The 10,640-nt window shown below is 45.6% G+C and overlaps 1 long non-coding RNA gene across 1 annotated transcript; it reads right to left on the bottom strand.

Moving 5' to 3' along the window:
- Positions 1 to 7,302: 7,302 nt before the first annotated feature.
- LOC135105044 (uncharacterized) lies at positions 7,303 to 10,264 on the bottom strand. The gene is made up of 2 exons (XR_010270678.1): positions 10,103 to 10,264; positions 7,303 to 8,029 (listed from the first exon to the last, which is right to left on the bottom strand). It is a non-coding gene; the product is annotated as an uncharacterized LOC135105044 (long non-coding RNA).
- Positions 10,265 to 10,640: the final 376 nt, after the last annotated feature.

The following is a 10,640-nucleotide window of genomic DNA, read 5'->3' as shown; positions in this document are numbered from 1 at the left end:
CTTAGGGAGAGAAGACAACTCCCATCACTTCGCCACGTGACGTTTGGGTGTCGCAGATCATCTCAGCAGCGGGGAATCCTTGCGCTGAGTGGCGGGATGAATGTTGACTAACCCTCTGTTGAATCTAGCTTGTCCTGTAGAGGTGTGCAGTGACCTGTCAGACGACGAATTGCTGTGGTGGAAATGTCCGGCTGTATGGCAGGGGTTTGTTGTGGTAAGGCTTGTTAGTGGCCTTGTTTTGCACTGGTTAAATATATAAGCATTGTCTTTCGTTGCCCCTCCATCCTTCCTTCCCACCACCCATCCTATCCCTCCACCCTTCCCGTCTCTCCTCTCTTCAGTTATTTACGACTGCCATGTCCTGTGTATTTCTGTCTCTGGTTTTTATTTCGCGAAGGTAATTTTTTAAAATGAAATTCTTATCGTTCCATTATTTTTCACTGCGTTTTTTATTATTCTCTCTGTGACGTTTATTGTTTTTTTCTGTCACTTAGCGTCGCCTCTGCTGACGTATTTACAACTACAGGCTCCGACCAACCTCCAAGCCTCCCCTGCCTCCGTCACGTTCTCTTAAGCCCCTGTAACTCCCAAAACCTTGTAAGCCTCTTCCTCGCATCCCTTTCAATACCCTGCAGCGTCTGTACTTCAGAAACTGTAGCCAAGTCAGTGAGGGGAGAGGTGAACCATTTCTAAACTCCTCAGTGTATACGTTTCGACCCGGGATCGAACGCGAAATCCCGGAGCTTCGAGCGTCACAATTACTCACACTGGTTGGCTGGCCTCATTATTTGAAGCCCCTCATACACAATGGTGGGCGCGTAAGGGTTCAAGTGTGCTCAAGGACTCTCTGAAGCTTTTAGCACTGATTCAATTCACAGGTGGGACTCTAACTGCAATCAGTCGATCACTTTGCTGAATTTCCTGAATGAAGCCAGAACACAAAGCGTTGTATAATAGCTTGACATGGCTGACTGAGAGGTATTTCAACAATCGTGTTAACGAACAGGAACATCGATAAGTTTGCGAACGACCACTTACTCCATTCGTCTGTCAAGTAACCAACCCTACCAGGCTTCCATGCACATTCTGTTTGCATGGCAGGCTGAGAGGTGTGTCAAGAGGAGGCTGTCTCGGTAATGGCAATAGGCAGTAACAAATCGTTGATTTGCACATTTATGATTATGTAGTGAATCTTATGAGTGTTATCAGGTGTCTGAATGACACAAAGTGACGCCCGCCACCACTGCCTCGTCTTTCCCTGTACGTGTTCATCATACAGCGTGACGGCACCACCTTGCTTCACCATGCTGCCTTACTCTCCTGCCTCTCTTACTTTAGATTTGATGGAGTTGCTTATCACACTGCCTAGTAAAGGAAAGTTTTTTTTTATTATTGTTCTTTTCCTCCTCCTGTTGTTGCTCTTTTCCTCTTTTTTTTTCTTCTTCTTTCTCCTACTCCTCCTCTTATCCAGGAATACTGTCAATCCTCCATCCTCCTCTTCATTACATGACTTTCAAATTGTACGTTTTTTTTTTTTTTTTCCCGTCCTCATTTTCTCACTTCCACTCTATCTGTACGCTCTCCCCTCTCCCTCTTCATACTTCCTCCATGAACCTCTAAGCTACTCCCCTTATCTTCCCCTCCCTTTCTTTACCGTCCCTTTCCTTTCTTTCTTTTATCTTCCCTTCTCGTCCCTTCCCTTCCTTTCCCTTCCTTTACCATACTTTTCCTCTTGTTTTCCTTTCCTTTCCCTTCCCTTCCCTTCTTTACCTTCATTTCCTTTTCCTTTCCTTCTCTTCCTTCCTCTTCCCTTCCCTTCCCTTTCCTTCCTTTTTCCTTCCTTCTTCACCTTTATTTTCCTTCCCTTTCCTTTCTCTCCATTCCCTTTCTTTACCCTCCCTTTCTTTCCCTACCTTTCCTTCCCTTCCTCTTTCTTCACTTTCTTTACCCTACCTTTCTGTCCCTTCCCTTCCATTCCCTTCCTCGACTTCCCGCATGCTGCCCGCCTCTCCTTCGCCCCGCCAGACGTGAGGATACTGCCAAATGAGCGGGATCAAGAGAAATTATCAGGGGGACGAATCTTGACTCCTTCTGCACCTCTTAAACTAATTAAATCTACCCGGACGTCTCATCTGAACTGTTTTCCTGACGCGGAAGGTACACCTGGTGCTCTTTTCTCTCTCTCTCTCTCTCTCTCTCTCTCTCTCTCTCTCTCTCTCTCTCTCTCTCTCTCTCTCTCTCTCAATGCCTCCTCTTCTCTATTCGTGCCTCTTTCCCATTCCTTCCTTCGTTGTCTCTCCCTTACATCCTCCTCCTCCTCCTCCTCCTCCTCCATCTCTGGTTACGTAACTCTCCTCCCCTCCCTTTTCCGTTTTCTATATTCAGACAAAGTAATAGCAGGAGTCAAGTTACGCAAAGAAGATAAGTGACTACACGGTTATTGGTTATATACAAGTGTTCATCTCCACTGGGTAGGATTTTGCAACTGGTGTGTCGAAAGGAGTTGTGTATAAGGTTGATTTTGCCGTACATTCTGTCCCCCGCGAAGAGTCAAACCCGGTAACAAAAATTATCACGTATTCAGTAATTCACAGGGATGATTGATTTTTGCCTGTAGTTTGCGAGTGGAGGATGAGAAGATTTGTGAATGGTTTGATTATATCCCTTCCTCCTTTCCTTCCTTACCTCTCCCTCTCTCTCTCTCTCCCTTTCTCTCTCTCTCTCTCCTTCCTTCTTTCGTGTTTCTCTTATCTTCGTTCCTTCTTTCCTGATACTTTTTTTCTACCTTCCTTTTTTGTATTATGTGTTCCTGCCATCCTTCTTGTCTATTTCCTTTTCCTACCTTCCTTCTTTCCTGTTTTTCCTTTCATTCTTTTCTTCTTTTCTATTTCCTTTCCTTTCCTTTCCTTTCTTTTTTTATTTTTCTTGCCTCATTTCCTTCTTTCCTATTACCTTTCCCTTCCTTCATTCTTTCCTTCCATCCTTTCTCTTCTCTCCTTTCCTATTTCCCTTATGTCTCTTCCTTTACTCCTAGTTTCCTTATCTCCCTTCTTTCCCATCTTCCTTTCGCTCCCTTTCCATTTTTCCTTTCCTTCATTCCTATTTTCCCTCCCCAAACTTCCTCCTTTCCTATTTCGTTTCTGCCCTCCTTTCTTACCTTCCCTTCCCTCTCTTCCCTTCTTTCCTACCTTCCTTTTCTTCCCTCCTTCGCTTCCACCCCCCCTCTCTCTCTCTCTCTCTCTCTCTCTCTCTCTCTCTCTCTCTCTCTCTTTCTCTATGCCAGTTCTTTTGAAATGAAACAGCTGCACGTACTGGATATGATTCAGGAAGGAAGCTGTTGGTGAAGCGAGGCGACAAGTGGTGTGTGTGTGTGTGTGTGTGTGTCACGGGCGGCTGCTGGCTTCTTGTCAAGGCTGGGACGCGCGGCTAACAGGCTCATTAAGGGGGAAAAAGGGAAAGGAATCCGTGCGTGGGTCATGATGCGGTTTTTGGCGAAGAAAGCAAGATGTCGAGGGTGAGAATTTGTAGAGTTTTCGATCGGTGAGGTCAGGGTGTGTTTGTTTTTTGCCTCCCTCGCTTCTTTTCTTTCGTGATTTTTGTTTCTCTCTCTCTCTCTCTCTCTCTCTCTCTCTCTCTCTCTCTCTCTCTCTCTCTCTCTCTCTCTCTCGTCTTCGTCACTCATTTTATACGGTTTTCTCCCCAGCGGCTGTATCTGGCGTGGTAGCCGTGGGCGTGGGCGTGCTGGCTGGCTCCATGGGCGGGCTCGTGCAGGTCACCTATGCCCTCGGCGGAGCCCTTGCAGGTCCCATCTGTGGCATCTTCTTATCCGGTATTCTCTGCCCCTGGGTGAAGCAGACGGTACGTGTGTGTGTGTGTGTGTGTGTGTGTGTGTGTGTGTGAGTGTTTACCAAGTTGTGTTCACTAAGTTACGGTATACAAGTTCTCAATAATCATCTTCTCTGTTTAGCCCCTTTTCCTCTACTCTGGGCCATTTGAAATATTTGCACTTGCAGTATATGAAGAGTAGTTGTACTTTTTATTTATTTATCTTTTTTGTTAATTTTTCGTTTTCCCTTTTCAAATTTTCCTCTAGGTTTGGGGTGGAGGGAGGAGAGTGCTCTTATCTGATTGTATTTTTTTTTAATGAATTAAGTCATGTTCATTGTGTCTTGCCTTTTAGTACTGTTTAATCACGTTTTTTTTTTTCTTTGATAGTGTAACTTCTTTTTCTGGTACAAATGCATTAGTTCTTTCAGTGAGCTGTGTGAGTGTGAGTGTGAGTGTGTGTGTGTGTGTGTGTGTGTGTGTGTGTGTGTGTGTGTGTGTGTGTGTGTGTGTGTGTGTGTGTGTGTGTGTGTGTTAGGCTACTCCCCGCCCATAACATTTTCTCAGGAGTTCCATGTGTCACTGGTTTACTTTCTCGCCTCCTCACCTCCTCGCCTCGCCCTGCAGAGTGTGTGCCTGGGCAGCCTCATCGCCCTCGCCTTCAACATGTGGGTGGTGATGGGCAGCTTCCTGTACGCCCCAGGCCCCACCAAGCTGCCCCTCTCCGTGGACGGCTGCTTCACCAACTCCACCACTATTGCCTCCACCACCACAGATGTCACCACCACCACCCTCGTCTCCTCCACCACCGTATTTCCTGAGTAAGGTTTGAGACTGTTCTTTACTGGCCCCAGTTTTATATTTCATTGCATTTTATCATGTTATTCTGTACCATTCTATCATGCACGTCTGCCCTTCGTTCTCAGTCTTTCCTGTCAGTCTCACCACCATGTATTATTCCTTCCACCAGCTTGATCACAACACTGCATCTCCCTGTTAGGATTCATACTTGTACAAAGTTCCCGGCGCTCGCTCACACTTGGCATGCGATCTTTATTACATGTACTCGGTGCCGTACAAAAATTTCCACCTCATTACTCTGGCCTGAACCATCCGCGCAGCAGCAACTGTGTCAACTCGTGACGTCCCTATCTTTGTAAACCATTGACACACTTATTCCGTACCCATTGCCTCCACGCAAGATGCGCCCACTCCAGGCAGTCCATATACATGTAACTTCCTGCTCTTGGTAGTTCATATAATACAGGTAGCAGTTTATTTACATGTTCATAGTTGATGTTTTCCGCTAAGCCTTTTCTAATTAGTCCTGCGTTGTGTTAACCCACAGATTCAAGGGGTTGCACTCTAGGCTTGCATTCATCGCAACCTTTAACGTCAATTACAACTTCAGATTCAAATATTTATCTCTAATTTGAATTGCAGATATCATTAGAATTACATGTCCCGAGATATTTGCTAACTGCAAATTGATTTTAATTGCATTAAATGTTTTGGGTGGGGTTTCAGAGCATCAAACAAACCCTCGTGTCAGACTCGCCCCGCCTGGCTGAGTGTGCACATCGCCTCTCGCCTGGACGAACGTGTTGTGAAGCGAATAATGGCGGCTTGCTGGCGTACACTAGATGTGGTTTTATGGATACTTAAATAATTTTTCATATTTCATGCATCAATGTCATAGTTTCACGACGTAATTGGAGATAAATTAAACTTGAACAGCAGATTACAATAGTGATTACAACCATTATCTGTTATCCAATATTCAGTCACAAAAGCAATTACAAAACGCAGAATGTTGCAATTAATTACGGTAAATAATATTATAATAATAAGTTCTTGGTGGAGGCGAGGCGCACCGCCGCGTCCCGCCCCGCGAGGCTGACACACAGCCGTCAGGAAGAACATTCCTTTAAAAACTTTCCACCTTGCACACATTTGCTTGTCTTTGTTCACTTATCTTTTCCATTTCCACCTGAAGCTCCAAATATAACCGGTTTTCAGAGGCCATCTCTCACTCAACAGGTGAAGTCAGATGCACGCTTCTTGTTTCTCCCGGCTTTTAGCGAGGCCTTAAGGCGCATCATTCACACGCACCAGAATATTCTATACTTTCTTCTTCCCTCACATTACCGCTCTTTTCCTTTCCTTAGGCGTGCCTTCTCGTTCTCTGGAAAGCATTATTGTGGCACAACTTCTCTCAGGGATTATTTTCTGATTCAGAATAAATGATATCTTAAGCGTGTGTGTGTGCGGTTGGGGCGCAATAATTTACTAAGTGTCAAGGAAAAAGGCGTTTTGTTTCTCAAGTGAAGTCCAATAGGATACATTGTCTATATGATGACACATGAGAAGGAGTGCCATGCATCAACATACATCATACAGTGCCCATCAACATTTCTTCCTCCCCAAACAACCATTACACAAAAAACAAACTATCCAGAAATGCGAAAGTGGCTTGAACCAACCAATCAGCCTGCCCCTCGACGCTACAAGCTCTGGTAGATACACTGGTTATCATCTCTCATGCTAGTCTTCCCTCTCCACCTGCAGGGATGACGAGGTGTTCCCGCTGTACAGACTCTCCTATTGCCTGTACGGAGCGATCGGCACCCTCGCCACAGTCGTCTTGTCCACCTTGTTCTCCTGCATCTTTGGTGAGTTCTGGCACGAGGGAGAGGAAGGCACGGAGACGGATTGGGATAGGGAGTCTGGGCTGGCTATAGGGAAAGGAGTGGACAGGTAGAGGGAGTGGGTATAGAGTGTGTAAGGTGGGTGGGTGGGAGGCGGTGATCCAGGGTGGCGCGTATCTGCGGGGTTGTTGAAGTGTTTGCTTGCTTAACTGATGGTGGTCGTGGTAATAGTAATTATAAAGCAGTAGTTTTGGTAGTAGTAGTATTGGTATTAGTAATAGTAGTAGTAGTAGTTGTAGTAGTAGTAGTCGCAGCAGCAGTGGTAGTGGCAATAATAGCAATAATAGTAACAGCTGTAGCAGCAGCAGCAGCAGCAGCAGTAGTAGTAGTAACAGCAATCTTTCCACATACACTCAGTAACTAATCCTATGTCTACCTTCCCACCGTGCAGGGTTCGAGTCCCCCCGCCAACGTGCCCGTGTCATCTGTCAACAGGACTTGCCTCAGGTTCTACTGCTGGGTCAGGGGGGAGGAGATGCCCACCTACAAGCCCGGAGCGGCGACCCACTACCAGACACAATCCGACGATATCAACTCCATCATCGTCACCGACATGACCAAGGGCGACTCGGGCAAGCACCAAATTGAGTCCGGAGTCATGAAGAACCCCCAGAGTCCGAGTTCAGACGCGCCAGGGTGTGACAACCCGCAGCCAGTAGGGGACTTCTTGTGAGGAGACTGCCGCTCCCTCGTGAGCGATGTGTGGAGACATGGGGGCGGGTTACAGAGACACTTGTATATATATATAGATGAAGTACTTTGTGAGAGAGAGAGAGAGAGAGAGAGAGAGAGAGAGAGAGAGAGAGAGAGAGAGAGAGAGAGAGAGAGAGAGAGAGAGAGAGAGAGACCAACGATAATTTTGTCTGGCATCTCAGTCGGCCAGTATAGTCTTGCTCAACAAAGTGCAAATAATGTCCTCATACAATGTTGTGTCGATCCTGTCTTTTAGTGTTTTTGATAACTGTTCTTTTATCATTTTGATACAGATTGTATTAGATAAAATGTTAACTTACAGAACACTCACAAATTACTCATAGGTACGAAAGCTCGGCTGTGATGAGAGGGAAGTCAATGTTGGTTTCGTCTTGAAATACACAAGCTGTAGCATATACACATAATATTTATACTGTTGTTTGTATGACATATTGTATAATTAAGAATAAGGAGTAACGTTGTATATGATGTTATAAGGAAATACATTTTTTATTCAAATCGGTACAGTGGATGTCTTCTTAATAGCCTAGTGAGCGGTGCGTTACTCTGCCACCAGGGCGACGATGCTCGCTGGGTCAACCATTCTGAAGAACCCATGGTCCACACCCACTTCTCCATTGGTCCCAATACTTTCCATCAAAGTGCTTCCGTGGTGCAGTGGCCAGCGAGCCTCGTATGAATCTATAGTGGTTCAGTTTCGAATCCAGGCTGGGACGGTAGGCGCACAGCTCAGTCAGTTGTTCGTCGATGAATAGACACTTGGGGAAACTGGTGAAGGTATACTGTGGAGACGTAAGAACGCACCAAGAGGAAATAACATAACCTTTCATCGGTAAGTAAGGCATCATCATCTCCATTTTGTCATTAGTAAAGTTTCAAAGATGGAAGAGTTTGTAAGCAAGCTACAGGGTCTTAGCTGCTGAGCTAGTGCGTTGGTGGTTGTGGGCGGGCCTGTGTTTTTGGATACGGGTGTTTTGTGGGTGTGGGTGGGCGCATGCGATGTTATGGGAATGCTGGATAGCTGTGGATGTGCATGTTGTTAAGAATATGTTGTATGGGTGTGGGTGGGTGCGAGTGATGCTGTGAGTGTTTTGGAAGATTGTGGTTGGGCTTGGCTGATGAGTGTGAAGGTGTAGCCAGGGATGTGTTAATTGGTGGTGGAAAAACCACTAACATTTTTTGATGTCATTTTTGAGCTAGTTGAGCTTCAAGCATTTTGAAAATGACTATCAAAATATTTCAACAGGAAAAAAAGAGTATTGTTTTCTCGGCTAAATATATTCCATGCGATCCAAGCATTAGTACATAAAAGTATTATCGATATATCCCATGTGTTATGATAAATACGTATGCGTAGAAACAACAGTGAGGCAGGGAAAGAAAAACAGCAACAAAAAAAAAAGTAGCGTGACAGAGAAAGAAAAAAAAAAAACAATAACGAGGCACATGAAGGAAAAAGGAGGTAATAGTGAGACAGAGAGGAGAGAGAAACAATAGCGAGGCAGAGAAAGGAAAAAAAACAACAACAGTAAGACAGAGGAAGGAAAATACTTATAGAGTTCCAATAGAGTTAGCATGGGGGAGGTGCCGAGTGTGGGTGTTTCAATATAGCGGCTGCCCTACACACACACACACACACACGTTGGAGACTGCCACTGTTTTAAAGCCCAGCGCTGTCCGAGTGTTTGTTTACATGGCGTGGCAGGATCCCATCTGATCAGTGACTGTCGTCCCCGCGCTGTGCTCCCCACTAGGCGGCCCGCAAAGGATAATGGATCAGCCAAGGTACGATAAAAAGGCAGCGTCTGTTTGAATAATCCTGATGAGTTTTGCTGCCACGCTGACGAGAGAAAGGAATGTGTGTTGTGCTAAGCCATCTGTGTGTGTGTGTGTGTGTGTGTGTGTATGTGTGTCACCTCACAGTGATTTGTTAAGTTTAAGCTAATGTTCTGCTTATAAGTGATATCGCTGCCCTCTCTCTGACTACTACACTGTCGCACACGGAAAAAAAAAAATCATTGTAGGCAACTTTTGATAGCACGGGAATTGATGGGTGGGAAATGTACGGAGGTAAGCAGCATTTTTTGGCGAGTCTGCTGGACTGTTGTTTCTGCTGCTGCTGCTGCTGCTGCTGCTGTTCCGGTTTTGTTATAGAACATAAGAACATAAGAAATAAGGGAAGCTGCAAGAAGCGACCAGGCTTACACGTGGCAGTCCCTGTATGTATATAGAGTGATGCTCGTCTCATTCAGGCAAGCGAAACGGTATTTCCTGCTAACATTATTACTTCATTCATTATTTTTCGCTGTATTGAATTCATTGTAACACACGTCATTACCGCTCCAATTAGTACTAGTTCTTTTAGAGAGGGAATATAGGACGAGGCTGTCAGGTTATTTCCGGTCAGAGAGAGAGAGAGAGAGAGAGAGAGAGAGAGAGAGAGAGAGAGAGAGAGGGATGGTAATGACGTATATGACTAAGTATATGATTTCACTTAACAAAAAAAGATAAGAAGAAAAGATCTTCCGGAAAGAGGCAGACGGGCGTGGTTCTGCTAGTGTCCCACAAGGGACACTGTGTCCCTTGTGTAAGTGTAAGGGCGCCACCCTACCTGAGCCGAGGGTGTGACGCAGCGCGGTCTGCTGGGCAAAGACTACACTTGTAATGAGGTATTTACCTTTTAACTGTTACACCAGCGGCTGCTCGTAATGTTATTTCCCAGGCAGTGTAATTATGTTAGGCTGTCATTGATATTAATGCGGCCGCTGCACCACTGGATAAAGACCTGGCTAATAATGCCGCGCTCGCAATCACCATAATTAACCAGAACATAATCGTTAATTCGCAATTTTTACCGTCGTCCATCATTGCTTCCTCTCCCTGAATGGCTCGCCGCGCTCAGGACAAGGGGATGGGAAAACTGAACGGCTGACACAGTAGGACAGACACCTGCGATTATGTAACCGTAACTAGAGCAACGTAAGAATTAAGGAACCCTCGTTATGAGTCTGAACATCACTGCCACTCAATCACTAGAGTTGGTCATTATCAGACGTATTATCTTATCAAAACATTATCATTAAGTTTTTGTTTCTTTTTACTGTCCTCCGTGACTCATTGCTTTCTGTCTCACAACGTGACCGTGAAGCGCCGTCCCTTCAGCGGCCATCAGCCAGGCGCCGCTCCCAGCGTGACAGACAGGCCAGGTGCAAAGTCGGCGTGGCGGAGCGGTCTAGGGCAAGATTATACAAGGCAGCCGAAGGGTACATTACCAGACCGGCCTTAGTAATGCATGCGGAGACTAATTGAATACAGTGCAACAGCTGAATCCCATCCTGTAGCAAGCACGCATTTACATAATTGCTCTATTAAGGTGCACGCGGATGAGGCGGC

Source organism: Scylla paramamosain, chromosome 11 (assembly GCF_035594125.1).
Source record: "Scylla paramamosain isolate STU-SP2022 chromosome 11, ASM3559412v1, whole genome shotgun sequence".
NCBI lineage: Eukaryota > Metazoa > Arthropoda > Malacostraca > Decapoda > Portunidae > Scylla > Scylla paramamosain.
This window is presented reverse-complemented; position numbering and strand designations above follow the sequence as displayed.